General features: G+C 34.0%; 1 long non-coding RNA gene across 2 annotated transcripts; it reads right to left on the reverse strand.

The window, feature by feature from the left end:
• Nucleotides 1–1,610: 1,610 nt before the first annotated feature.
• On the reverse strand, nucleotides 1,611–4,828 carry LOC145058733 (uncharacterized). Of its 2 annotated transcripts, XR_013686486.1 has the most exons (7): nucleotides 4,354–4,828; nucleotides 4,061–4,127; nucleotides 3,802–3,925; nucleotides 3,493–3,658; nucleotides 2,699–2,952; nucleotides 1,932–2,604; nucleotides 1,611–1,853 (listed from the first exon to the last, which is right to left on the reverse strand). It is a non-coding gene; the product is annotated as an uncharacterized LOC145058733 (long non-coding RNA). The 2 variants fall into 2 exon arrangements; XR_013686485.1 differs by having other exon boundaries at nucleotides 2,699–3,658.
• Between the last annotated feature and the right edge of the window lie 1,017 nt (nucleotides 4,829–5,845).

Below are 5,845 nucleotides of genomic sequence, written 5' to 3' on the forward strand. Positions count from 1 at the left end.
TTTGTGTTCCGATAAAGAAAAGGGACGGCGAAGAAACCTAATAAAGTACTCCTTCAACAACCCTGTTTGCTTCAAATAACAAAGATTCTGAAAAACCCTTTTTTTTAATTTTTTTACAATAATCTAACATAGATTTCAAGAACAGAAGGTTGTGGTTTGTATCAAGAAACAACAGAAGAAGGATATGGTGGTCGTTAGCTGTCGCAGTGCTGGGGTGTCGTTTATTGTACTGATGATAATTGAGAAGAGTATAGAGTCTTTCAAATATAAAGTAAAACAAACAAGAGAAGCGGTGGAATAGTATATCAGTGGAAAAATGTGTCTAGTGGCATCTGGTGAGGCTATAAACCAGGAGGTGGCAAGTCTAGGAGGAAAACCCCCCATGAAGTCTTTTGTTAATGATCGGAAGAGTATGATGGAAGCTATGGGCGGCAGCAACCCTCTAAGTGGAAGATGATGGTAAGCAAGCACGCACATTGGTGACACAAGGAGGCACCCAAGCTGCTCACTGTTGTATACGTTAAAAATAGCCGATTCCAGTATTTCTATTCTACCGGGGGAGATAAGCAAGGAGAGAAACAACTCATCGACGTGGACCAAAGCATAAATCTCTTACATATAGGTAATGATTATATATATATATATATATATATATATATATATATATATATATATATATATATATATATATATATATATATATCAAGGTTCTAAAAAACTCGCCATGGCTCCGCCATGGCGCGTTATGACTCCAAGGCTTGCACCTGCCGCCAAGCTTTACCAAAATGCCGCCTTAACTCATATATGTGTATAAAAATGAATAATAGCTGAAAATACATATAAAAATATTAATTATATAGAAAATTGCCACCTTAACTCACGCCTTACAAACGTCGTGACTCGCCAAGGCTCGAAAAAGCTTGAGGATTAGTGTTGCCGCCAAGTCACGTCTTACTTATTTATAACCTTGATATATATATATATATATATATATATATATATATATATATATATATATATATATAGTGCGTGTGTGTAAAATGATAATAAAAAAACATGCTTACGTAGTACTTTTAAATATATGTAAAATGAATAAATGACTAGAAAAGACGGATAAATGCGGAGACATGTTTATATATTATTGTCTTTTTAATCTAACTAGTGTAGGTGTCTATGTTTTGCATGGGTTGGATGTGCATTACAAGGTAAAAGCATACAAAGGATGATTAAATAGCAAAAGTAACCTACCTTGATTTCATCATATTATAACTCTATAAGAGCATTAGGTATGGGTCACGTTATAACACAAAATTCATATGTCACCTCAACCATAACACCACCATAACATAAAGGGGAAAATGGTGTTCCACATGTTATAACATGTTAAGAGGTAGAGAGAGAAAGAAAAAAAATGATTTGATTGGTTGATAAATGCAACAATCAATTAAACTTCCCGTTGCAACTTGTCTTCACCACAACGAGATATGTCATAACACCCTCTTAACAAGAAGGAGGGGTGGTGTTCATCTTGTTATGACTAGGTTATGAGGTGCCATATCAGCAATAATAACATTTCTCGATGCCCACACCATATGCTCTAAAAAGAAAATCTTTGTAAATATAATGTTGTATTTAGTTGTACAAAAAAAGGATATTATTGCTACAACAAAAGAAATAATTGGAAGTGCACTTGTAATTGTTCTGATTAACGTTAAGCTGAAAGAAATTAAGAATATCTAGTTTCTCCTTGGTGTCACTCGGTGGTTTTTCGAAATTGCCCATACAACATCGGGAATTTTCCATGCTAAATCAATGGCAATGGCTTTTCAGTTGTGTGTTTTCCTGTCTTGCATCTTAAATGACAAAACAATGAAGTTATTAACTGTTATTTTTAACAGTGCACAATGCAGCAAAATATACATGCAACATACCTTAGAAATTCCATAAATAAGGTGAAATCATGATTTTTTTTGCAACAACTCCATTCTTTCATACCGTCATGATACTGGGGCTGAAATACGACACAAACCAAATGAAAATGTAAAAAAACAGGCGAACATGTTTTGTTAGACAAAAAATTTGTCTACATTTGTCTTTCATACAGGGACCATTTATGTAACTTTGTCTTACACAGTGGCCATTTCTATAACTTTCTCTTATGTAAGGACCATCTCTGTAAATTCATCTATTTGTTATAGAGGGACCATTTCTGTAAATTTGTCTTAGGCGACCATCGTTTCTGTTACTTTGTTTGACAGAGACCATTTCTATAACTTTTTCACACAGAGGGACAAATTCTTTTAGTTTTTCTAAAAGACACAAACCTTTCATGTATTTTTTTTCTTTCACACAAGGACCACTTCTATCATTTTGTCTATTTGACAACTACTGGGACCAAAATTACAATTCACTTTTGTTACATGGATCGTTTCTGTCATTTGAAAACTACATGGACCAAATGAACAATTCAACTGTTAAATTATACCTTCTAATCTCCCATCATATGAAATTCATAACTATTAAATAACAAAGCTTACCAGGCAACATTGTGTGTTTTTGAAACTGATGCTCGATTATGTCTTTAGAACACCTTCTTACATCATTCTACCAAAAACCAAAAATCCCAAAAATAGTAGTATGAGAAATATATAAAATTAGAAGTAAAACAGGTGATATGCTTTTCTAATTAGTTACTCACTGAATTTGAATTGCAATCCCTTGCCAATAATTCTAGATTTATGTTGCTATTTATGGAATTTAGCCCTTTGGTATGATGATAAAGAGTGTGGTCCTTATCAATCTGTTGCATAACTATCAATTGCTTCCCAACATAATCTGACCAATAAATAATAATGTAGTCTTTATTTATATGTATGGTATAGAACCATGTGTTGATCTCTTTGAGGATCAACCTTAGGCTCTACTTCTCCTTCCTTTTTGTCTTTACAACACCTGATAAAAAAACATTTGAAATTCACCATACTTATAATGTTATCAAGTTATCATATGTTTTTTGGAATGGAATGACTCATTATGCTATGAAGTTATCATACTTAGATAAACTGTAATTCTTAAGCTTTTGCTGATACGGGCCATTAAAAAATGATAAATGATTCAGAAACATCATGTGCCTTTTTGTTAAGTGAGGCTTCAAATGTATCCTTTCAATTTGACACCAACAATGACAAACCTAAATTTTGGCATCGTTGCCTTCTTCACCTTCAAAATAGACAAAATCCCCACAAGAACCAAAACAAAAATAGAGAAATCAATAACAAAGAAAAATTATGGATCTAGGACATTTGAAGTAACATAAAGCAAACAAATAAACATAAAGTTTCACCAATTTCATGGTGACCAACAAATTTCTTGAAAGAGATAATGTACAAAGAGTGTTTCCTACACAAACATAGAGAAATTCAACAAAAGATCGTATGACAAAAGGAAAAAACAAAATACAGATGTACCATTAAAAAAATAAACATACTAAACCTGAATCCAAGTGTGTATTAAACTCTATCAATGGGGATTTCAACGAGCACCAAGAATTTTTTTTCCCTTCATATATAATTTGTTCAAATCTGGAGCATCACAACTGATGTATTCTTGTTAAGGTTGTTGACAACTTGACTAAGGATATATCCAAGAAAAATACAACCTGGAACAAAAATAACAAAAAGCAAAACATGCCTGAGAAAACTTATAAGTAGTCCAGGTGGACTTTCACTATGACAACCGTCTGCCATATTAGATTCTGGACTAAAAACAATAAAAGGGATGAAATTTTAGTATTAAACTAACCATTTCGTAATCATAAAGAATTCGATCTCCACCAATGTTTTCCTCTTCATCCACATCATCTGCAACATCTGACATGTCACCTTCTACCATGTAGTTAATCTGGTCAACTTTGCCACTCTCACTTCTTCACCATATACAAAAATCCACAAATAGAATACAAAAAACTAAGATGCAAAATCATTGTACAATGAAGTCTGAATAGAATAGGCGAAGCAAAATAAATTAGTTACATAAAATTGCAATCAATTCAAGTGATTACCTTTGTATAAAAGTTGTTCTCATGACTTATAAAATCCACCACAAAAGTTATAATCACTGCTTCAGACCTGATGGATACATGAGAGAGCAAAATTCATTAGAACGGAAGGTGGGGAAACCGAAGGTAAACCCTAAAAATGACAAACGCAAATGTAATATATCAAGAGAATTCAAAAAAGTGAAATGCAAATGGGGTTCCTAAATCGAACAAACCTTATCAAAATTATTCTAAAATTAAAGTGTAATGAAAACATGAGATGGAAATCGAGACATGTTGAAGCATAAACCTTCTACCTTCTGTGACCCCTCAAATCTTCTTAATTTGGCATAAAGCCCATCGTAGGTTCACTTTTCGGAAATCGGAATAAGCAATTTACTAAGAAACCAAATTAAGAGTTGATAAAATATAGATAAAGTGAGGTGAAATTGGGGGAATTAAACCCTAATCGAAGTGCTTCATGTGATGACGGTGGCGTGACCGGTTGAACCACCTTTGTCGCCGACCTAACCACCTCCTGTGTTAATTGGATTCTACAGGTAACGACAAGGAAACCTCCTACGTCAATGATTTTTGTTTTGATATAGAGAAACAGAGGGGAGAGAACCTAAACGGTGAAGAGGTTGTGGTCTTCTGATGTTGTCTGCTTTTCGCCCCTCTCTCACTCGATCTTTGGATGTCACAAGAAGGGAGGGGAGGCATCGTCCTTTGTCGAAATGTCGTTGGAAGCCACCGATCGGAGTAGAGAAGATGTGGAAGTAATATAATGGCGGTCGGTTGATTCGAAGTAGATGAAGCAGAAGAGGCTAGGGAAGAAAAGAGTAGATAGGTGGTGGAGAGGTGGGTGTTAGAGGAACGGTAAAAAAAAAATCACCGCATGCACTGTTCATAAGAACATTGTGATTTAATTAGTATATAAATAAGGTGTAAGTTGTTTTATAAAGTTAGCAAAATATACATTTGAAAAATAACTTTTTGAAGATAGTGGAAAAACTATTTTCAAAATGTGCTTGTTATCTTTCCAAACATTCTTTTTACCTTTATTAACTTTTTTTAAAAAAACCAATGAGTTCAAAAGGGTAAGGGTGGAGGGTGTCGTTAGCATGCTATAACAACGCAACTTTTAAAACACCAATATATGTTGATAAAAATACGGTTTTACAAAACAAAAATAAATCCAATCATTATCATAGTTTACAACTTTCGGTGTTACAAACTAATACCAACAAACATAGTAAAAAAGAAAAAAAATTCTACAGCCTTCTCTGGACCCACTGCGATCCTTCTTGGAGCACACCCTATCAATACTTTCGTACTTTAGTACATAGAGTAAACTACGTAATCATGAAGACTCTTTAACATGCAAGTCCTATCATACAAGAACCTAACAATAAAGAATACCTCAATCCCTGACTAGCACACCGCTAGCCACTCTAATGTGACACATTTTCTTATCAAAGGCTCCAACATGTGTGACATATCTGCCTGTCATGGCCTCTAATCATTTGTGACACATCTGCCGGTCATGAGCATCAATCATTTGCGTCTCATCTGCGTGTCATGAGCTTCAACATGTGTAACTCATCTGCCTATCATAGACTACAAACAATATTCATCATCAGCTTCCAAGTACTCTTTTGTAGAGTACATTATATCCACAATCACTTAGGAAGCATCCGATACCTTTTCATATATAGCTTTTATCATGCTCCTGATACACACATAAGTATATCTGTATGCCAATAATTTTCCTGAAAGTTGATATTAACCATATAGCTTAACTATATT

This window comes from Lactuca serriola, chromosome 6 (assembly GCF_051521515.1).
Source record: "Lactuca serriola cultivar US96UC23 chromosome 6, Lser_US96UC23_V15, whole genome shotgun sequence".
NCBI lineage: Eukaryota > Viridiplantae > Streptophyta > Magnoliopsida > Asterales > Asteraceae > Lactuca > Lactuca serriola.